The sequence below is a fragment of the Bufo bufo genome, chromosome 5 (assembly GCF_905171765.1).
Source record: "Bufo bufo chromosome 5, aBufBuf1.1, whole genome shotgun sequence".
NCBI classification, from domain to species: Eukaryota; Metazoa; Chordata; class Amphibia; order Anura; family Bufonidae; genus Bufo; species Bufo bufo.
Window position 1 is genome coordinate 195713354 of NC_053393.1, and position 24797 is coordinate 195738150.

Genomic DNA, 24797 nt, shown 5'->3' on the forward strand with positions numbered 1-24797 from the left:
AGGCTGGTGGACACACACAGCTTCAAACAGCTCATGTCACTTGCTGTCCCACAGTATGTTGTTCCCAGCCGCCACTACTTCTCTAAGAGAGCCGTGCCTTCCCTGCACAAACAAGTGTCCGATAAAATCAAGTGTGCACTGCGCAACGCCATCTGTGGCAAGGTCCACCTAACCACAGATACGTGGACCAGTAAGCACGGCCAGGGACGCTATATCTCCCTAACTGCACACTGGGTAAATGTAGTGGCGGCTGGGCCCCAGGCGGAGAGCTATTTGGCGCACGTCCTTCCGCCGCCAAGGATCGCAGGGCAACATTCTTTGCCTCCTGTCTCCTCCTCCTCCTACTCAGCTTCCTCCTCCTCTTCTTCCACCTGCTCATCCAGTCAGCCACACACCTTCACCACCAACTTCAGCACAGCACGGGGTAAACGTCAGCAGGCCATTCTGAAACTCATATGTTTGGGGGACAGGCCCCACACCGCACAGGAGTTGTGGCGGGGTATAGAACAACAGACCGACGAGTGGTTCCTGCCGGTGAGCCTCAAGCCCGGCCTGGTGGTGTGCGATAATGGGCGAAATCTCGTTGCAGCTCTGGGACTAGCCGGTTTGACGCACATCCCTTGCCTGGCGCATGTGCTGAATTTGGTGGTGCAGAAGTTCATTCGCAACTACCCCGACATGTCAGAGCTGCTGCATAAAGTGCGGGCCGTCTGTTCGCGCTTCCGGCGTTCACACCCTGCCGCTGCTCGCCTGTCTGCACTACAGCGTAACTTCGGCCTTCCCGCTCACCACCTCATATGCGACGTGCCCACCAGGTGGAACTCCACCTTGCATATGCTGGACAGACTGTGCGAGCAGCAGCAGGCCATAGTGGAGTTTCAGCTGCAGCACGCACGGGTCAGTCGCACTGCGGATCAGACCCACTTCACCACCAATGACTGGGCCTCCATGCGAGACCTGTGTGCCCTGTTGCGCTGTTTCGAGTACTCCACCAACATGGCCAGTGGCGATGACGCCGTTATCAGCGTTACAATACCACTTCTATGTCTCCTTGAGAAAACACTTAGGGCGATGATGGAAGAGGAGGTGGCCCAGGAGGAAGAGGAGGAAGAGGGGTCATTTTTAGCACTTTCAGGCCAGTCACTTCAAAGTGACTCAGAGGGAGGTTTTTTGCAACACCAGAGGCCAGGTACAAATGTGGCCAGACAGGGCCCACTACTGGAGGACGAGGAGGACGAGGATGAGGAGGAGGTGGAGGAGGATGAGGATGAAGCATGTTCACAGCGGGGTGGCACCCAAAGCAGCTCGGGCCCATCACTGGTGCATGGCTGGGGGGAAACACAGGACGATGACGATACGCCTCCCACAGAGGACAGCTTGTCCTTACCTCTGGGCAGCCTGGCACACATGAGCGACTACATGCTGCAGTGCCTGCGCAACGACAGCAGAGTTGCCCAAACTTTAACGTGTGCAGACTACTGGGTTGCCACCCTGCTGGATCCCCGGTACAAAGACAATGTGCCCACCTTACTTCCTACACTGGAGCATGATAGGAAGATGCGCGAGTACAAGCGCACGTTGGTAGACGCGCTACTGAGAGCATTCCCAAATGTCACAGGGGAACCAGTGGAAGCCCAAGGCGAAGGCAGAGGAGGAGCAAGAGGTCGCCAACGCAGCTGTGTCACGCCCAGCTCCTCTGAGGGCAGGGTTAGCATGGCAGAGATGTAGAAAAGTTTTGTCAACACGCCACAGCTAAGTGCACCACCACCTGATACGGAACGTGTTAGCAGGAGGCAACATTTCACTAACATGGTGGAACAGTACCTGTGCACACCCCTCCACGTACTGACTGAAGGTTCGGCCCCATTCAACTTCTTGGTCTCCAAATTGTCCACGTGGCCAGAGCTAGCCTTTTATGCCTTGGAGGTGCTGGCCTGCCCGGCGGCCAGCGTTTTGTCTGAACCTGTATTCAGCACGGCAGGGGGCGTCATTACAGACAAACGCAGCCGCCTGTCTACAGCCAATGTGGACAAGCTGACGTTCATAAAAATGAACCAGGCATGGATCCCACAGGACCTGTCCATCCCTTGTGCAGATTAGATATTAACTACCTCCCCTTAACAATATATTATTCTACTCCAGGGCACTTCCTCATTCAATACTATTTTTAATTTCATTTTACCATTATATTGCGGGGCAACCCAAAGTTGAATGAACCTCTCCTCTGTCTGGGTGCCGGGGCCTAAATATGTGACAGTGGCCTGTTCCAGTGGTGGGTGACGTGAAGCCTGATTCTCTGCTATGACATGAATACAGATTCTGCGCTGACATAAGGCCAGATTCTCTGTTACGGGACCGCTCTCCTCTGCCTGGGTGCCTGGGCCTAAATGTGTGACAGTGGCCTGTTCCAGTGGTGGCTGACGTGAAGCCTGATTCTCTGCTATGACATGAAGACAGATTCTGCGCTGACATAAGGCCAGATTCTCTGTTACGGGACCGCTCTCCTCTGTCTGGGTGCCGGGGCCTAAATGTGTGACAGTGGCCTGTTCCAGTGGTGGGTGACGTGAAGCCTGATTCTCTGCTATGACATGAAGACAGATTCTGTGCTGACATAAGGCCAGATTCTCTGTTACGGGACCTCTCTCCTCTGCCTGGGTGCCTGGGCCTCAATGTGTGACAGTGGCCTGTTCCAGTGGTGGGTGACGTGAAGCCTGATTCTCTGCTATGACATGAATACAGATTCTGCGCTGACATAAGGCCAGATTCTCTGTTACGGGACCGCTCTCCTCTGTCTGGGTGCCGGGGCCTAAATGTGTGACAGTGGCCTGTTCCAGTGGTGGGTGACGTGAAGCCTGATTCTCTGCTATAACATGAAGACAGATTCTGCGCTGACATAAGGCCAGATTCTCTGTTACGGGACCGCTCTCCTCTGTCTGGGTGCCGGGGCCTAAATGTGTGACAGTGGCCTGTTCCAGTGGTGGGTGACGTGAAGCCTGATTCTCTGCTATGACATGAAGACAGATTCTGTGCTGACATAAGGCCAGATTCTCTGTTACGGGACCTCTCTCCTCTGCCTGGGTGCCTGGGCCTAAATGTGTGACAGTGGCCTGTTCCAGTGGTGGGTGACGTGAAGCCTGATTCTCTGCTATGACATGAAGACAGATTCTGCGCTGACATAAGGCCAGATTCTCTGTTACGGGACCGCTCTCCTCTGTCTGGGTGCCGGGGCCTAAATGTGTGACAGTGGCCTGTTCCAGTGGTGGGTGACGTGAAGTCTGATTCTCTGCTATGACATGAATACAGATTCTGCGCTGACATAAGGCCAGATTCTCTGTTACGGGGCCGCTCTCCTCTGCCTGGGTGCCTGGGCCTAAATGTGTGACAGTGGCCTGTTCCAGTGGTGGCTGACGTGAAGCCTGATTCTCTGCTATGACATGAAGACAGATTCTGCGCTTACATAAGGCCAGATTCTCTGTTACGGGACCGCTCTCCTCTGTCTGGGTGCCGGGGCCTAAATGTGTGACAGTGGCCTGTTCCAGTGGTGTGTGACGTGAAGCCTGATTCTCTGTTATGACATGAAGACTGATTCTGCGCTGACATAAGGCCAGATTCTCTGTTACGGGACCTCTCTCCTCTGCCTGGGTGCCGGGGCCTAAATGTGTGACAGTGGCCTGTTCCAGTGGTGGCTGACGTGAAGCCTGATTCTCTGCTATGACATGAAGACAGATTCTGCGCTGACATAAGGCCAGATTCTCTGTTACGGGACCGCTCTCCTCTGTCTGGGTGCCGGGGCCTAAATGTCTGACAGTGGCCTGTTCCAGTGGTGGGTGACGTGAAGCCTGATTCTCTGCTATGACATGAAGACAGATTCTGCGCTGACATAAGGCCAGATTCTCTGTTACGGGACCGCTCTCCTCTGTCTGGGTGCCTGGGCCTAAATGTGTGACAGTGGCCTGTTCCAGTGGTGGCTGACGTGAAGCCTGATTCTCTGCTATGACATGAAGACAGATTCTGTGCTGACATAAGGCCAGATTCTCTGTTACGGGACCTCTCTCCTCTGTCTGGGTGCCGGGGCCTAAATGTGTGACAGTGGCCTGTTCCAGTGGTGGGTGACGTGAAGCCTGATTCTCTGCTATGACATGAAGACTGATTCTGCGCTGACATAAGGCCAGATTCTCTGTTACGGGACCTTTCTCCTCTCTCTGGGTGCCGGGGCCTAAATGTGTGACAGTGGCCTGTTCCAGTGGTGGGTGACGTGAAGCCTGATTCTCTGCTATGACATGAAGACAGATTCTGCGCTGACATAAGGCCAGATTCTCTGTTACTGGACCGCTCTCCTCTGTCTGGGTGCCGGGGCCTAAATGTGTGACAGTGGCCTGTTCCAGTGGTGGGTGACGTGAAGCCTGATTCTCTGCTATGACATGAAGACTGATTCTGCGCTGACATAAGGCCAGATTCTCTGTTACGGGACCGCTCTCCTCTGTCTGGGTGCCGGGGCCTAAATGTGTGACAGTGGCCTGTTCCAGTGGTGGGTGACGTGAAGCCTGATTCTCTGCTATGACATGAAGACTGATTCTGCGCTGACATAAGGCCAGATTCTCTGTTACGGGACCGCTCTCCTCTGTCTGGGTGCCGGGGCCTAAATGTATGACAGTGGCCTGTTCCAGTGGTGGGTGACGTGAAGCCTGATTCTCTGCTATGACATGAAGACTGATTCTGCGCTGACATAAGGCCAGATTCTCTGTTACGGGACCTCTCTCCTCTGTCTGGGTGCCGGGGCCTAAATGTGTGACAGTGGCCTGTTCCAGTGGTGGGTGACGTGAAGCCTGATTCTCTGCTATCCACTTGAAAAATCCACGGCACACCAATTACGTTTTTATTAGTTATTCATTTTTAATTCATAGTTGTTTTGTACATCAATTCAATGTTCCATCCAGAGCAATTATATACGCACTATTTTTTAGTAAAGCAATACAACCCCAACGTTTCGGTCGGTGTCGACCTTTTTCAAGGGATCTGTAAAAAATACATAGTAGAGAAATAAATATTGTGGACGGAACAATGATGCAGCACTAGAGATTCATGAATAAGTTGAACAATGCATATCAGTGTAAGATGTCTTATCCTATAATTTAAAAGTCTGAGTCTGCTAACAGCTTCTGCTCAGAGGTCCAGGATGGAAGGGAAGAAAAAGGGAAAATAGCGATCGCAAAAACAAAAAAACTGAAAAAGGAACTAGAAAAAGGGCAATTATATATACACTTGTACATTGCAAGGGTGTAAAACACTGTTAGTACCTATAGCGCCTACAGAGAAGAAGGGCATAGTTTCTGCCCTTCCTAGTCCTCAAATTATGCTATGCGCATGCGCGGGTCCCGTGACAACACGTCAGATATCCCGCTCCGTAGTAACCTCATTCAATCACAATGCGCATGCGCACGTCGTCTGTTGACGTCAGACGTAGGCGCCACCACATGGGAGACGGTACACTCTACACCAGCATATAAGGGCCGCATTAGTGTACGGACATAGACTCCCTGCACATCCAAGCCACAGGTAAGGCTCCACTGGCAGATTTTTGTTATACCAGCACTACGGCAACACCTATGTAAGCCTCCATGACTACAGCGGATACATTTAGCCTTGCTCTAGGCACATTATATAGGATACTGGATACTTTCCTTATACTGTTTATACTGTTTCTATGTCTATTACCTGTATGCAATGTTATTGTATCTCTCGATTATCTAGCCCACCTATTCTTTGTTTCTATCACCCCCCTCACCCAATAGTGCTTCCTTCCCCTCCGTATATGGTCCCCTACTCTGTATATATGCCTTTTTATAGTCATTATAAATGTTTATTATTCCAATGCAATAATCCTGAGTATTCATTCATGCATCAAGGTACTAACAGTGTTTTACACCCTTGCAATGTACAAGTGTATATATAATTGCCCTTTTTCTAGTTCCTTTTTCAGTTTTTTTGTTTTTGCGATCGCTATTTTCCCTTTTTCTTCCCTTCCATCCTGGACCTCTGAGCAGAAGCTGTTAGCAGACTCAGACTTTTAAATTATAGGATAAGACATCTTACACTGATATGCATTGTTCAACTTATTCATGAATCTCTAGTGCTGCACCATTGTTCCGTCCACAATATTTATTTCTCTACTATGTATTTTTTACAGATCCCTTGAAAAAGGTCGACACCGACCGAAACGTTGGGGTTGTATTGCTTTACTAAAAAATAGTGCGTATATAATTGCTCTGGATGGAACATTGAATTGATGTACAAAACAACTATGAATTAAAAATGAATAACTAATGAAAACGTAATTGGTGTGCCGTGGATTTTTCAAGTGAATCCATTGACGTCTGTCCTCTACGAGCACCCACCGTCTAGGGTGTGCAGATCTCAAATATTTCTTTGATTCTCTGCTATGACATGAAGACAGATTCTGCGCTGACATAAGGCCAGATTCTCTGTTACGGGACCGCTCTCCTCTGTCTGGGTGCCGGGGCCTAAATGTGTGACAATGGCCTGTTCCAGTGGTGGGTGACGTGAAGCCTGATTCTCTGCTATGACATGAAGACAGATTCTGCGCTGACATAAGGCCAGATTCTCTTTTTTAAGAACCAGTTCAGTTATGGAGTCACTTTGTGGGACTTACATAGTAGACACTACCCACAAATGACCCAATTTTAGAAACTACACCCCTCAAGTTATTCAAAATGGATTTTACTAACTTTATTTATTCTTTAGGTGTTCCACAAGAATTAAAGCAAATTGGGACATTTTAAAATTTCATTTTTTTGTTTAGATTTTCCACTTAAATCCAATTTTCCTGTGTCACAGCAAGGGTTAACAGTCAAAGAAACCTCAATATTTATTAGGGCTCATTCAGAGTGGAGATCAGAGCCTGAAACCGGCATTTTAACTCTAAAGAGCTCAGATTAGTTAGTCTCCAGACCATTTGGAGTGCTTGCTGGCAAGGGACCACTCTGATTGGTGCCTTGCCGGCTTTCCCAGTGGATCTGCTCTCTGGGAAAATATTGGACGTCAAGGGGTAAATACAGATATAGATAACACTCTTAACTCAAATTTCTTAACTTATCGCGTTATCTTGAAACAAAAGCCATTGAAAAGCAATTGCTTAACTCATTTAGTTGCATTTAGTTTAGATAACATTTCTCATAAAGCATGTGTTAACCCTGCTACATCCGTAGATTTCACCACACATGAAATGTGTTACGATTCTCTTTGTAAAACAAGTGATTGACCCCTGATGTGTGCGTTGGTTTAGCCTTTACTCTAACTTGTGGATTGGATCATATCCATGGTCGATAATGTTTCCATGGCCAACTCTTCTCCACTAAAATTCCCAGGATGTTTGCATGGTTTTTCTTTTAAGATGATCTGGATAAACGTCTGTCATTTAATTGTAAAGATATATGAGCTAATATATTGACCACTTAATAATCTAAGAACATTGTTTACGTTATAATACCAGATGCCAAGTACTTAATAGTAAATGAGTTGACCTGAAGGCCAAATTCACACAGTTTTCAATGTATTTTTTTTTAAATCAAACTAGGAGTGGATCATAAAGGATGGAAAAGTTTAAAGAGAAGGCATATATTTATTCTGATTTTGTATACGCTCCTGGCTTTGGCTTGAAAAAAAAACTGAATCAATAATGCAAATAAAAACCATATCAACAACTACAGAGGCATGATGACGTAATCTCGGGCCGCGTTGATTGTATGATCGTGGCATCGGAGGGATACAATGATGTGTAGAGGTGAAATTGCAGCCCCCTGTCATTGCACCCACTACTTACAAAGAAATGTAATTTTTTTGTAAAATTCGGCGAAGCAGCCAAATCGGATTTCGAAAAACTTCACTCATCTCTACTTATCACTAGTGATGAGCGGCAGCGGCAATATTCTAATTCGCAATATTTTGCGAATATTTGGTAGAATATTCGTCATATATTCGAGAATTCGTGAATTTGAGATTATTTTCTGGATCGCGAAAAATCGCCAATGTAATATTCATGTAATGCACTCGAAATACTATAGCAAAATTTTTCAAGCTGCTAGAAGTTTCCTGAGACTTGAGAAAATGGTTGGCACGGCAGAACATTACAATAGCTTTATATGCAGATAGAGTGTTCCAATATATTCGCGATTGCGAAATCGGCACCATTCAAATATTTTGGCGCAATACGTACAACTTCACATTTTAACAGGTCTGACTGCTTATTAGTGATTGGTGCACTAAGTATTGTCGTGAACTTATGACATCACAGCACTATGTATGTATGTAGCATGTATGTATGGACAGCAGAACCAGCTACACTATATCACTATCTAACCTATACTGACTATCTCCCACTATCTGTAATATATATATATATATATATATATATATATATATATATATGCTAACTAACTATCTAATGTAATGACACAGGAAAGCAGAGAGCACAGCAATAACACTACTGTCTCTCTTAGATCTGCAAAATTCTGCATACAAGGGCTGCTGGGGAGGTTGTTATATAGTAAGGGGTAGGCAACTTTCCTATTGGTTGCTAGGCTCAAACAAAGACATTGCAGCCTTCTCATTGGCCCACAAGCAAGAAGGGAGGTTACTGTTAAAAAAAAATCTAGAATATTCAAAATTATAAATATATATGACTATATTCTAAATATTCGCTAATTCTCGAAGTGCCGATATTCGCGAATAATATTCGCTATTTGAATATTCTAGCCCAACACTACTTATCACCTATCCTGTGGAAAAGTGTTTTGTGGGAAGGGTGGGACTCTTGAATAGATGTAACGTCCTGTTTCACTGTCTCTTCCTGTTTCTCTCACCAGAAAAAGTGGCAAATTATCTCCCACACTCACCTTCTTTTTTTTTTTTACATGCAATTGTTTATTTCATATTTTACAGTATGCTACTTTTGTAAAATTCTGAATGCATCATGTTCAATTTCATTTTAAAATGGTACTTCTAAGCTCAAGGGAAGGACATTGACTCCATAGAGGTGTACTCAACAGGGGTTTTCCACTCCTGAGTACTGGAGGATGACTCTTCATAAACTAAAAGGGTTTTGTGTCTTTTTATAGATGTTGGCCTAATTTTAGTTAGAAATTTTATATTTCAAACTTTTGAGAAAACTTTCAGATTATATGAAATCCACTTTTACATATTAATTGCTGTGGCTATAAATGTTGTGGTAGGGTGACCATTGCCAACAAGTTACGATGGACCAATTTTAATTATTAGAATCTATTATTGAACAGGCTGAGCTTTTATGACCAACCTAAAGGATGTGTTAAATTAATAAAATGAAAATACTTACATATTACTTTATTATAAATATATTCCCATATAACTTTCATTAGTTATGATGGCTTGTTTTGCCTAGGGCGCAATCAGTATAAATAAAATGGCCACCGTGTTAGGGTCCATTCAGATGTCCGCAAATCGGTCCGCATCCGTTTCGCAATATCGGGAAAGGGTGCTGACCCATTCATTCTAAATGGAGTAGAACGGTATGTGGAGAGCACACTATGTGCTCTCCGCATCCGCATTTCCAGAGCGCGGCCCCGAACTTCCGGGCCGCGGCTCCGCAAAATAATAGAACATGTCCTATTGCGGGCAAGAATAGGCAGTTCTATGGGGGGTGCCGACTGGGTGTATTGCAGATCCGCACAGTTGCTCAGTGGTTAGCACTGGTGCCTAGCAGTGCTGGGGTCCTAGGTTCGAATCCGACCAAGGGCAACATCTGCATTTGTATGTTCTCACTGTGTTTGCGTGGGTTTCCTCCCACACTCAGAAAACATACTGAAAGGGACCTTAGATTGTGAGCCCTATTGGGGACAGTTGGATGCTAATGTCTGGAAAGCGCTGTGGAATATAGTAGCGCTATATAAGTAAATAAAATAAATATACCACATACGTGTGAATGGACCCTTATTAGTACACACAAAACCTGTCCTAATCACATAGCAATGCAAGTCACTTCACAACACTGAGCTAAAGAACTGCTTCTCCTACTTGTTAGGGCTTATGATCCTGAACACTGTTTAATATGATCTTCAGCTGAATCGATATAGGAATGGAAGAGACATGAAGTGCAGAGAGGACGGACAGGACTGACTGTGGTAATGGAGACTGCATACAAGTGCTGCTGCTCATTAGCCACATCCTCACCTGCTCTCTCTACTTTGTGTCTCCACATGAACTCCATTCCTACAGAGATTCAGCTGAAGATCATATTAAACTGTATTTATAATCATAACCCTGAGGCAGTTTATTAGCTCAGTGTTGTGAAGTAACCTGTCCTGCTGTTTGATTAGGACAGGTTTTGTGTGTACTAATAGGACGTCGGTCATTTTATTCCTCCTTATGATTGCTCCCTAGACAAAATGAGTCATTATAACTAATGAAAGTTATTTGAGAATATATTTATACTAAAGTAATATGTATTTTCAGTAATTTAACTTTCTTAATTCATGGAGAACCCATTTAGTGATGGTTTCACAGTGTCAAACTGGAAAGCCTAGGGTGCACTGTACAGCTACATGCAAATATCATCTGGCCCCCCTTTGTAAATTCTTAGATCTGTGCCAACACACTTTTTTTCAGTAGGTGCCTGCTTCCTAGCCTATGACTGTTTTGGAGACCCTGTCAATTTTCTGCTGACCAGTTATTTTCTTGGACTAAAACTCCTAGGGCATACAAATTCAATGGCTGTTAGCTAAAGGATCATTTTGCCAACAGCTATCCCTCCTAACTACCTCTTGGATCCCCCATAAACATTCACTGCAAACATGTCAAGACACTGGGTCACTGGGGAAAGAGAATACTGGGTGGGCTGACTAGAGTAAATAATCTACTCAGTTTTTTCATATGAATTCATAGGTTGGTTGAGATGCTATACCTTTTATGTACCTCAGTCAGTGTACTATACCATGAGTCCCTTGTCTGGAGGTTGTGGGACTAGGGGCACTCCGGGGAATTTACCTGGTCCCCTTTAAGCTAGTTTGATCCTGTAGCATCATCCAGGTATGACTTAGATGTTAAGCACAAGAGCTAGGTTCTTGCCATTGGGCCCTGAAGTAGACTGGCTTTGCTAGGATTAGAACCCTTTGATTGCTGTTTGTGATATACAGTTGCAAGAAAAAGTATGTGAACCCTTTGTAATGATATGGATTTATGCACAAATTGGTCATAAAATGTGATCTGATCTTCATCGTCACAACAAAAGACAATCACAGTCTGCTTAAACTAATAACACACAAATAATTAAATGTTTCCATGTTTTTATTGAACACACCATCTAAACATTCACAGTGCAGGTGGAAAAAGTAGGTGAACCCCTAGACTAATGACATCTCCAAGAGCTAATTGGAGTGAGGTGTCAGTCAACTGTAGTCCAATCAATGAGATGAGATTGGAGGTGTTTGTTACAGCTGCCCTGCCCTATAAAAAACACACACCAGTTCTGGGTTTGCTTTTCACAAGAAGCATTGCCTGATGTGAATGAGGGCTCACACAAAAGAGCTCTCAGAAGACCTACGATTAAGAATTGTTGACTTGCATAAAGCTGGAAAGGGTTATAAAAGTATCTCCAAAAGCCTTGTTGCTCATCAGTCCACGGTAAGACAAATTGTCTATAAATGGAAAAAAGTTCAGCACTGCTTCTACTCTCCCTAGGAGTAGCCGTCCTGTAAAGATGACTGCAAGAGCACAGCGCAGACTGCTCAATGAGGTGAAGAAGAATCCTAGAGTGTCAGCTAAAGACTTACAAAAGTCTCTGGCATATGCTAACATCACTGTTAGCAAATCTACGATACGTAAAACACTAAACCAGAATGGATTTCATGGAAGATACCACAGAAGAAGCTACTGTTGTCCAAAAAAAACATTTCTGCACGTTTACAGTTTGCACAAGAGCACCTGGATGTTCCACAGCAGTACTGGCAAAATATTTTGTGGACAGATGAAACCAAAGTTGAGTTGTTTGGAAGAAACACACCACACAATGTGTGGAGAAAAAGAGGCACAGCACACCAACATCAAAACCTCATCCCAACTGTGAAGTATGGTGGTGGGGGCATCATGGTTTGGGGCTGCTTTGCTGCGTCAGGGCCTGGACGGATTGCTATCATCGAAGGAAAAATGAATTCCCAAGTTTATCAAGACATTTTGCAGGAGAACTTAAGGCCATCTGTCCACCAGCTGAAGCTCAACAGAAGATGGGTGTTGCAACAGGACAACGACCCAAAGCATAGAAGTAAATCAACAACAGAATGGCTTAAACAGAAGAAAATACGCCTTCTGGAGTGGCCCAGTCAGAGTCCTGACCTCAACCCGATTGAGATGCTTTGGCATGACCTCAAGAAAGCAATTCACACCAGACATCCCAAGAATATTGCTGAACTGAAACAGTTCTGTAAAGAGGAATGGTCAAGAATTACTCCTGACCGTTGTGCACGTCTGATCTGCAACTACAGGAAACATTTGGTTGAAGTTATTGCTGCCAAAGGAGGTTCAACCAGTTATTAAATACAAGGGTTCACATACTTTTTCCACCTGCACTGTGAATGTTTACATGGTGTGTTCAATAAAAACATGGTAACAATTAATTATTTGTGTGTTATTAGTTTAACCACCTCCGGACCGCTGTACGCACAGACGCGTCCTGGAGGTGGTTGATTCATTCCTCCTGGACGCGCCGGCGCGTCCTCTCGTGAGACGCGAGATTTCCTGTGAACGCGCGCACACAGGCGCGCGCGCTCACAGGAACGGAAGGTAAGAGAGTTGATCTCCAGCCTGCCAGCGGCGATCGTTCGCTGGCAGGCTGGAGATGTGTTTTTTTTAACCCCTAACAGGTATATTAGACGCTGTTTTGATAACAGCGTCTAATATACCTGCTACCTGGTCCTCTGGTGGTCCCATTTGTTTGGATCGACCACCAGAGGACACAGGTAGCTCAGTAAAGTCCCACCAAGCACCACTACACTACACTACACCCCCCCCCGTCACTTATTAACCCCTTATTAGCCCCTGATCACCCCTAATCACCCCTGATCACCCCATATAGACTCCCTGATCACCCCCCTGTCATTGATTACCCCCCTGTCATTGATCAACCCCCTGTAAAGCTCCATTCAGATGTCCGCATGATTTTTACGGATCCACTGATAGATGGATCGGATCCGCAAAACGCATCCGGACGTCTGAATGAAGCCTTACAGGGGCATGATCAATGACTGTGGTTATCACCCCATATAGACTCCCTGATCACCCCCCTGTCATTGATCACCCCCCTGTCATTGATTACCCCCCTGTAAAGCTCCATTCAGACGTCCGCATGATTTTTACGGATCCACTGATAGATGGATCGGATCCGCAAAACGCATCCGGACGTCTGAATGAAGCCTTACAGGGGCATGATCAATGACTGTGGTGATCACCCCATATAGACTCCCTGATCACCCCCCTGTAAAGCTCCATTCAGATGTCCGCATGATTTTTACGGATCCACTGATAGATGGATCGGATCCGCAAAACGCATCCGGACGTCTGAATGAAGCCTTACAGGGGCATGATCAATGACTGTGGTTATCACCCCATATAGACTCCCTGATCACCCCCCTGTCATTGATTACCCCCCTGTAAAGCTCCATTCAGACGTCCGCATGATTTTTACGGATCCACTGATAGATGGATCGGATCCGCAAAACGCATCCGGACGTCTGAATGAAGCCTTACAGGGGCGTGATCAATGACTGTGGTGATCACCCCATATAGACTCCCTGATCACCCCCCTGTCATTGATTACCCCCCTGTCATTGATCACCCCCCTGTAAAGCTCCATTCAGACGTCCGCATGATTTTTACGGATCCACTGATAGATGGATCGGATCCGCAAAACGCATCCGGACGTCTGAATGAAGCCTTACAGGGGCGTGATCAATGACTGTGGTTATCACCCCATATAGACTCCCTGATCACCCCCCTGTCATTGATTACCCCCCTGTAAAGCTCCATTCAGACGTCCGCATGATTTTTACGGATCCACTGATAGATGGATCGGATCCGCAAAACGCATCCGGACGTCTGAATGAAGCCTTACACGGGCGTGATCAATGACTGTGGTTATCACCCCATATAGACTCCCTGATCACCCCCCTGTCATTGATCACCCCCCCTGTCATTGATCACCCCCCCTGTCATTGATCACCCCCCCTGTCATTGATCACCCCCCTGTCATTGATCACCCCCCTGTAAGGCTCCATTCAGACATTTTTTTGGCCCAAGTTAGCGGAATTATTATTTTTTTTTCTTACAAAGTCTCATATTCCACTAACTTGTGACAAAAAATTAAATCTCACATGAACTCACCATACCCCTCACGGAATCCAAATGCGTAAAATTTTTTAGACATTTATATTCCAGACTTCTTCTCACGCTTTAGGGCCCCTAGAATGCCAGGGCAGTATAAATACCCCACATGTGACCCCATTTCGGAAAGAAGACACCCCCAGGTATTCCGTGAGGGGCATATTGAGTCCATGAAAGATTGAAGTTTTTGTCCCAAGTTAGCGGAACGGGAGACTTTGTGAGAAAAAAATAAAAAATATCAATTTCCGCTAACTTGTGGCAAAAAAAAAAAAATTCTATGAACTCGCCATGCCCCTCATTGAATACCTTGGGGTGTCTTCTTTCCAAAATGGGGTCACATGTGGGGTATTTATACTGCCCTGGCATTCTAGGGGCCCCAAAGCGTGAGAAGAAGTCTGGTATCCAAATGTCTAAAAATGCCCTCCTAAAAGGAATTTGGGCCCCTTTGCGCATCTAGGCTGCAAAAAAGTGTCACACATCTGGTATCGCCGTACTCAGGAGAAGTTGGGGAATGTGTTTTGGGGTGTCATTTTACATATACCCATGCTGGGTGAGATAAATATCTTGGTCAAATGCCAACTTTGTATAAAAAAATGGGAAAAGTTGTCTTTTGCCAAGATATTTCTCTCACCCAGCATGGGTATATGTAAAAAGACACCACAAAACACAGTCCCCAACTTCTCCCGAGTACGGAGATACCAGATGTGTGACACTTTTTTGCAGCCTAGGTGGGCAAAGGGGCCCATATTCCAAAGAGCACCTTTCGGATTTCACTGGTCATTTACCTACTTACCACACATTAGGGCCACCGGAAAATGCCAGGGCAGTATAACTACCCCACAAGTGACCCCATTTTGGAAAGAAGACACCCCAAGGTATTCCGTGAGGGGCATGGCGAGTTCCTAGAATTTTTTATTTTTTGTCACAAGTTAGTGGAAAATTATGATTTTTTTTTTTTTTTTTTTTCATACAAAGTCTCATATTCCACTAACTTGTGACAAAAAATAAAAACTTCCATGAACTCACTATGCCCATCAGCGAATACCTTGGGGTCTATTCTTTCCAAAATGGGGTCACTTGTGGGGTAGGTATAATGCCCTGGTATTTTAGGGGCCCAAATGTGTGGTAAGGAGTTTGAAATCAAATTCTGTAAAAAATGACGAGTGAAATCCGAAAGGTGCTCTTTGGAATATGGGCCCCTTTGCCCACCTAGGCTGCAAAAAAGTGTCACACATCTGGTATCTCCGTACTCAGGAGAAGGTGGGGAATGTGTTTTGGGGTGTCATTTTACATATACCCATGCTGGGTGAGATAAATATCTTGGTCAAATGCCAACTTTGTATAAAAAAATGGGAAAAGTTGTCTTTTGCCAAGATATTTCTCTCACCCAGCATGGGTATATGTAAAAAGACACCCCAAAACACATTCCCCAACTTCTCCTGAGTACGGAGATACCACATGTGTGGCACTTTTTTGCAGCCTAGGTGGGCAAAGGGGCCCATATTCCAAAGAGCACCTTTTGGATTTCACTGGTCATTTACCTACTTACCACACATTAGGGCCCCTGGAAAATGCCAGGGCAGTATAACTACCCCACAAGTGACCCCATTTTGGAAAGAAGACACCCCAAGGTATTCCGTGAGGGGCATGGCGAGTTCCTAGAATTTTTTATTTTTTGTCACAAGTTAGTGGAAAATGATGATTTTTTTTATATTTTTTTTTTTTTCATACAAAGTCTCATATTCCACTAACTTGTGACAAAAAATAAAAACTTCCATGAACTCACTATGCCCATCAGCGAATACCTTGGGGTCTCTTCTTTCCAAAATGGGGTCACTTGTGGGGTAGTTATACTGCCCTGGCATTCTAGGGGCCCAAATGTGTGGTAAGGAGTTTGAAATCAAATTCTGTAAAAAATGACGAGTGAAATCCGAAAGGTGCTCTTTGGAATATGGGCCCCTTTGCCCACCTAGGCTGCAAAAAAGTGTCACACATCTGGTATCTCCGTATTCAGGAGAAGTTGGGGAATGTGTTTTGGGGTGTCTTTTTACATATACCCATGCTGGGTGAGAGAAATATCTTGGCAAAAGACAACTTTTCCCATTTTTTTATACAAAGTTGGCATTTGACCAAGATATTTATCTCACCCAGCATGGGTATATGTAAAATGACACCCCAAAACACATTCCCCAACTTCTACTGAATACGGAGATACCAGATGTGTGACACTTTTTTGCAGCCTAGGTGGGCAAAGGGGCCCACATTCCAAAGAGCACCTTTCGGATTTCACTGGTCAGTTTTTACAGAATTTGATTTCAAACTCCTTACCACACATTTGGGCCCCTAGAATGCCAGGGCAGTATAACTACCCCACAAGTGACCCCATTTTGGAAAGAAGAGACCCCAAGGTATTTCGTGATGGGCATAGTGAGTTCATGGAAGTTTTTATTTTTTGTCACAAGTTAGTGGAATATGAGACTTTGTAAGAAAAAAAAATCAAAAAAAAAAATCATCATTTTCCGCTAACTTGTGACAAAAAATAAAAAGTTCTATGAACTCACTATGCCCATCAGCGAATACCTTAGGGTGTGTACTTTCCGAAATGGGGTCATTTGTGGGGTGTTTGTACTGTCTGGGCATTGTAGAACCTCAGGAAACATGACAGGTGCTCAGAAAGTCAGAGCTGCTTCAAAAAGCGGAAATTCACATTTTTGTACCATAGTTTGTAAACGCTATAACTTTTACCCAAACCATTTTTTTTTTACCCAAACATTTTTTTTTTATCAAAGACATGTAGGACAATAAATTTAGAGCAAAATTTATATATGGATGTCATTTTTTTTGCAAAATTTTACAACTGAAAGTGAAAAATGTCATTTTTTTGCAAAAAAAATCGTTAAATTTCGATTAATAACAAAAAAAGTAAAAATGTCAGCAGCAATGAAATACCACCAAATGAAAGCTCTATTAGTGAGAAGAAAAGGAGGTAAAATTCATTTGGGTGGTAAGTTGCATGACCGAGCAATAAATGGTGAAAGTAGTGTAGGTCAGAAGTGTAAAAAGTGGCCTGGTCTTTCAGGGTGTTTAAGCACTGGGGGCTGAGGTGGTTAAGCAGACTGTGATTGTCTATTGTTGTGACTTAGATGAAGATCAGATCACATTTTATGACGAATTTGTGCAAAAATCCATATAATTCCAAAGGGTTCACATACTTTTTCTTGCAACTGTAGCAGTTAGCTGTTTTTTATTTGGAGCATACTGTATATTTATTGTAGGTAGAAATCATATTTATTGTGATTTAGTTGTGAACCTGTTTTGTTCATTTGTCCCTTTCTTCATATACAGTAGTGATGAGTGGCAGGGGCTATATTTGAATTCGTGATATTTCGATTCATCATATATTCGCAAATTCGAGAATTCTCGATCTCCATTTATTTTCTTCATTGCGAAAAAATTGGCAATGTAATACTCGCGTACTGCATATGCGCAAAACAGGCGTGGTCTAGTTTAGCAATAGTGATGGCCTTGCCGTTCGACTGGCGATCGGAACTTTGAGCGTTCGCAATCCACCGAACATGCGCCATATTATTTTGCATTGCGCCAAACTTTGACCCATGACACATCCATCAGGTGGGACAGGACAGCGAATTGAGACGTTTCAGCACATGGACACACTCCCACCTTATAACAGAACCCGATCTGACTACCATTTTACATTCTGTATTTTGTCAGTGTAGGGAGAGGTTGCTTTGTGGAGCAGGGACAGGCTGTTAGGGACACCAAACGCTAGCTAATAGGGCCACACAAGTCCTTTTAAGGACTGGTATAGGTGTGCTATCGATAGGTGTAATATACAGGAGGGTGTGATATACTTATAATATACCTTCTAACATAGAAAATATATTATAGTGCATTTGTACTGTGCAGCAGTTGTGTGCGGTTCTGCTGCAATACCGCAGCTATATAGAGGGACAAATGCTAATGGCACAACTAATTGCAACGGGTGTGAAATACCAGTTGCCCCCCCAAAAAAATGATTGAGGCAAGGGTGTGATATACCTATAATATACTTTCTATGTAGTGCATTTGAACTGTGCAGCAGTTGTATGTGGTTCTGCTGCAATACCGCAACTATATAGAGGGACAAACACTATTGGAACAACTAATTGCAACAGGTGTGATATAACAGTTGTCCCCCCAAAAAAATTCTTGAGGGGTGTGTTATACCTGCTTCCACAAAAGACTGATTAAGAGGTTAGATATACCTGCTTCCACCAAATATTGATTGAGGCCTGCAATATACCTGCTTCCACACATACTGCTCTTCTCTAGGGACTTAGGCACAAGGTCATTTTGAAAATGACAGGCAGAGGAAGAGGCAAACCATTCCACAGGGGTGGTAGGGGTCGGAAAGATGCACCAGGCCGGAGCCTAAGTGGGAAGTTGGAGAAGGCGCGTGCGATTACTTCAAAGGACACACCAGAGTTGAGTGGCTCACTCAGCCTTCCGCTTCTGCACCCTCCTCATCCTCTGTATCTGCACCCTTCTCACTCTTAGTTGTGTGCACCCCCAAATCCGCAAACACCACCACCACCACCATAGCCCCCTCTACACGAGTCAGAGGAATTATTTTCCCATCAATTCCCAGACCTTCCCGATGCGCAGCTATTCTTGACATCGGATGAGGAAGAGGAGGTAGCAATGGCCACCACCCAACGGTCTGACGACAGTACCAGATCGGGAAAAAATAAACGAACCAGCACCTCCACAATAAGTGAATATAAGAACGCAGGTGCACGCTACCTTGGCTAAAACACACTTGGATACGTAGAACTACAGGTAACAGCACTCTGCTAGTCAATTGCGCAAAGATATAAGCAAACACTAAAAGAATAAATGCTTGGGGGTCATACTTACTGCAAATGCAGCTAGAAGCTTTTTGCGAATATAATTGATCAAAAATATTTCGGGCCCATCTACCGGTCGTCAAGGTCGCTTCTAATCAGATGGGTCCTACTCTGACATGCCTCTCCTGGGCTTACAGCCTACAATCTGGGCAAAGTAGTACCAAGCTGCATCCTACACATGCCTCTCCCAGGTTGTGAGCCTGCAGTATGGGCTGGGTAGAATACAGCTGTACAAGCTATCTAATTAAAAGCACATGGTAAATGGGCTGGTGGTGCACGGTTCAATCTCACCACCAGGGGGAGCCACTCCCCTAGTGGCAGTGACAATGGGGAAAAAATAAACGAACCAGCACCTCCACAATAAGTGAATATAAGAACGCAGGTGCACGCTACCTTGGCTAAAACACACTTGGATACGTAGAACTACAGGTAACAGCACTCTGCTAGTCAATTGCGCAAAGATATAAGCAAACACTAAAAGAATAAATGCTTGGGGGTCATACTTACTGCAAATGCAGCTAGAAGCTTTTTGCGAATATAATTGATCAAAAATATTTCGGGCCCATCTACCGGTCGTCAAGGTCGCTTCTAATCAGATGGGTCCTACTCTGACATGCCTCTCCTGGGCTTACAGCCTACAATCTGGGCAAAGTAGTACCAAGCTGCATCCTACACATGCCTCTCCCAGGTTGTGAGCCTGCAGTATGGGCTGGGTAGAATACAGCTGTACAAGCTATCTAATTAAAAGCACATGGTAAATGGGCTGGTGGTGCACGGTTCAATCTCACCACCAGGGGGAGCCACTCCCCTAGTGGCAGTGACAATGGGGAAAAAATAAACGAACCAGCACCTCCACAATAAGTGAATATAAGAACGCAGGTGCACGCTACCTTGGCTAAAACACACTTGGATACGTAGAACTACAGGTAACAGCACTCTGCTAGTCAATTGCGCAAAGATATAAGCAAACACTAAAAGAATAAATGCTTGGGGGTCATACTTACTGCAAATGCAGCTAGAAGCTTTTTGCGAATATAATTGATCAAAAATATTTCGGGCCCATCTACCGGTCGTCAAGGTCGCTTCTAATCAGATGGGTCCTACTCTGACATGCCTCTCCTGGGCTTACAGCCTACAATCTGGGCAAAGTAGTACCAAGCTGCATCCTACACATGCCTCTCCCAGGTTGTGAGCCTGCAGTATGGGCTGGGTAGAATACAGCTGTACAAGCTATCTAATTAAAAGCACATGGTAAATGGGCTGGTGGTGCACGGTTCAATCTCACCACCAGGGGGAGCCACTCCCCTAGTGGCAGTGACAATGGGGAAAAAATAAACGAACCAGCACCTCCACAATAAGTGAATATAAGAACGCAGGTGCACGCTACCTTGGCTAAAACACACTTGGATACGTAGAACTACAGGTAACAGCACTCTGCTAGTCAATTGCGCAAAGATATAAGCAAACACTAAAAGAATAAATGCTTGGGGGTCATACTTACTGCAAATGCAGCTAGAAGCTTTTTGCGAATATAATTGATCAAAAATATTTCGGGCCCATCTACCGGTCGTCAAGGTCGCTTCTAATCAGATGGGTCCTACTCTGACATGCCTCTCCTGGGCTTACAGCCTACAATCTGGGCAAAGTAGTACCAAGCTGCATCCTACACATGCCTCTCCCAGGTTGTGAGCCTGCAGTATGGGCTGGGTAGAATACAGCTGTACAAGCTATCTAATTAAAAGCACATGGTAAATGGGCTGGTGGTGCACGGTTCAATCTCACCACCAGGGGGAGCCACTCCCCTAGTGGCAGTGACAATGGGGAAAAAATAAACGAACCAGCACCTCCACAATAAGTGAATATAAGAACGCAGGTGCACGCTGCCTTGGCTAAAACACACTTGGATACGTAGAACTACAGGTAACAGCACTCTGCTAGTCAATTGCGCAAAGATATAAGCAAACACTAAAAGAATAAATGCTTGGGGGTCATACTTACTGCAAATGCAGCTAGAAGCTTTTTGCGAATATAATTGATTTAGCCAAGGTAGCGTGCACCTGCGTTCTTATATTCACTTATTGTGGAGGTGCTGGTTCGTTTATTTTTTCCCCATTGTCACTGCCACTAGGGGAGTGGCTCCCCCTGGTGGTGAGATTGAACCGTGCACCACCAGCCCATTTACCATGTGCTTTTAATTAGATAGCTTGTACAGCTGTATTCTACCCAGCCCATACTGCAGGCTCACAACCTGGGAGAGGCATGTGTAGGATGCAGCTTGGTACTACTTTGCCCAGATTGTAGGCTGTAAGCCCAGGAGAGGCATGTCAGAGTAGGACCCATCTGATTAGAAGCGACCTTGACGACCGGTAGATGGGCCCGAAATATTTTTGATCAATTATATTCGCAAAAAGCTTCTAGCTGCATTTGCAGTAAGTATGACCCCCAAGCATTTATTCTTTTAGTGTTTGCTTATATCTTTGCGCAATTGACTAGCAGAGTGCTGTTACCTGTAGTTCTACGTATCCAAGTGTGTTTTAGCCAAGGTAGCGTGCACCTGCGTTCTTATATTCACTTATTGTGGAGGTGCTGGTTCGTTTATTTTTTCCCCATTGTCACTGCCACTAGGGGAGTGGCTCCCCCTGGTGGTGAGATTGAACCGTGCACCACTAGCCCATTTACCATGTGCTTTTAATTAGATAGCTTGTACAGCTGTATTCTACCCAGCCCATACTGCAGGCTCACAACCTGGGAGAGGCATGTGTAGGATGCAGCTTGGTACTACTTTGCCCAGATTGTAGGCTGTAAGCCCAGGAGAGGCATGTCAGAGTAGGACCCATCTGATTAGAAGCGACCTTGACGACCGGTAGATGGGCCCGAAATATTTTTGATCAATTATATTCGCAAAAAGCTTCTAGCTGCATTTGCAGTAAGTATGACCCCCAAGCATTTATTCTTTTAGTGTTTGCTTATATCTTTGCGCAATTGACTAGCAGAGTGCTGTTACCTGTAGTTCTACGTATCCGACAGTACCAGATCAGCTCAAGGAAGGAGGTCCCCACCGTTGCTGCCTACTCCGAGATCTCAAATGTCAGTGGTGGTAAAGGAGGGGAGTTCAGAGGGACAGACGGAGCATCAGAGAGGGAGGAGAAAGAGCAGGAGCAGGCACAGCTCGCAGGGTACAGGAGGCAAAAAGCAGACTGCAAATGTAGCTGGAGCTAGTCATCCACCATGCACGGTCACTTCTGGCTCTTGTAGGACGCTGGCACATGGCTCCGCAGTGTGGGCTTTTTTTAACGTGTCAGCTGCTGACAATAGTGTTTCCATCTGCAGCCTATGCTGCCAACACATAAGTCACGGTAAGCCCAACACTCACCTAGGGATGACTGCCTTAAATAGGCTTCTGGCCAACCATCACCGAGCCAGTGGGAGCCACGCCGTCAGAACCCACAAAGCCACATTCCCATTGCCCCACGACCTGCCTCTTCTCCTTCTCCTGTCTCCTCTCCTCTCATGTGTCCTCCGCCTCACCTTCCACTGTGCCATCGTCGCGTTCATCTGGAATAAGGCAGGCTTCTGTGGCCCAAATGTGGCATAAAAAGATGATGACGCAGGATAACCCTCTTTCCCAATGGCTGACCGCTGGCTTGTCAGAATTGCTAGCCTGCCAACTACTTCCATATAAACTGGTGGACTCGGAGGCCTTTAGAAAATTTGTAGGCAATTGGCACACCGAAATGGAAGGTCCCCGGAAGGAAATATTTCTCCCAGAACAGCATCCCAGAGTTATATAGCCACGTTCAGCGGCAAGTGAATATATCTCTGGCACACAGTGTCGGTGCCAAGATACATCTGGTCTAGCAAACACGGGCAGGGAAGGTACATAACTTTTACTGCCCACTAGGTGAACCTTCTGATGGCTGTCAAGCATGTAACCTTTGGCTCCCGTGTGGATTTGGTGTTACCGCCATGGATTGCATGCATGCCTGCCTCTTCTCCTCCTCCTACTCCAGCCTCCGTCTTCTCCTCGGCTGATTCCTCCTTTTCCACTGCTACTGCCTCTTCCGCTGCACCCCAAGCTCCCCAGAACCTATTCTCCCAGGTGAGACTTTGCCATGCTGTGCTGTGGCTCTTGTGCCTGGAAGCCAAGAGCCACACCAGTCCTGCACTGCTTTCAGCTCTGCAGTCACAGACCCATCAGTGGCTAACCGCGCTCAATTTGACAGTTGGTAAAGTGGTGTGCGACAACGGTGCTAATCTGCTGAGCACGCTGAAACAGGGCAAAATGACACATGTGCCGTGCACAGCACATGTCCTGAACTTAGTCGTGCAGCGATTCATTGCCAAATACTCCGGGGGTCCAGGACGTCTTGCGGCAGGCCAGGAAAATCTCATTACAGCACTGTATTTGATCAGAATAATCGCTTTATATGCAGATAGGGTATTTTAAAATATTCGCGATTGCAAAAATCGTCGCTAATGATACAAATGTTTTTTTGCAATACATACAACTTCACATTTTATCAGGTCTCAATAGATATTAATGATTGGTGCACTAAGTATTGTTGTGACATCACAGCACTATGTCTGTAGCATGTATGTATGGACAGCAGAGAAATATCTCTCACATACACATCCATTTTCCTGCCGCACACTATATACCACACACACACAGTCTATAGATCAGAGTTTGTGTCATGTTGGTCAGGACTCAGGAGAAGCTTTCTTTGTCTGACCGCCAGTATTTGCTGGTTGTTTTAGCGTTACCCAGGGTGCACTACTGGGAGGCGAACTGGCTATACACCCCATACCATACCGTCACTTCACTAGACAGTTACATCTCTGCTCAGCTGGCCAATACCCGATTGCTCAGACCCCACACAAATACAATCACAATACAATACAATCTTATAACGGTAACATTAAATCTAATATTTCCCCTTCAAAGACTTAAATACTTTTTGCTGTTTTGTTGAGTACATTATATTCAATACTTGTATTTAAAAAAAAATGGGATTATATGCTTGCCTCTTTATCCTGCAGCACATGTTGGAGCAGGCCTATGACAGGACCGGGGTCCAGTCTTACAAGCAGAGGATCATGAGGGGGATCCGTTTCGAGCTATGGCAGAAGTTTAATGGCAGGCACACGAAGATGGCCATAGTCAAGAAATGGTCCGATTTGGAGAGGAGGAACTCTCCAACACTCTGTAAGGTATATATACAGTTATGCAAATAAGTATTTCATCCCTTTACAAATGATTACTTAGTACCTGGTGTGACACGTATCAAATCAGCAGGTTATATCATACATCTCTACCTTGCCATGAGTATATATATATATATATATATATATATATATATCTGTCTGCCCCATAGGTTGATTTTAATTAGTTTCAAAATAAAGCTGTAGCCTGCTCTGACTACATTCATTGGAAGCTGTCTGGCACAAGGAAAGATATAGAATGGG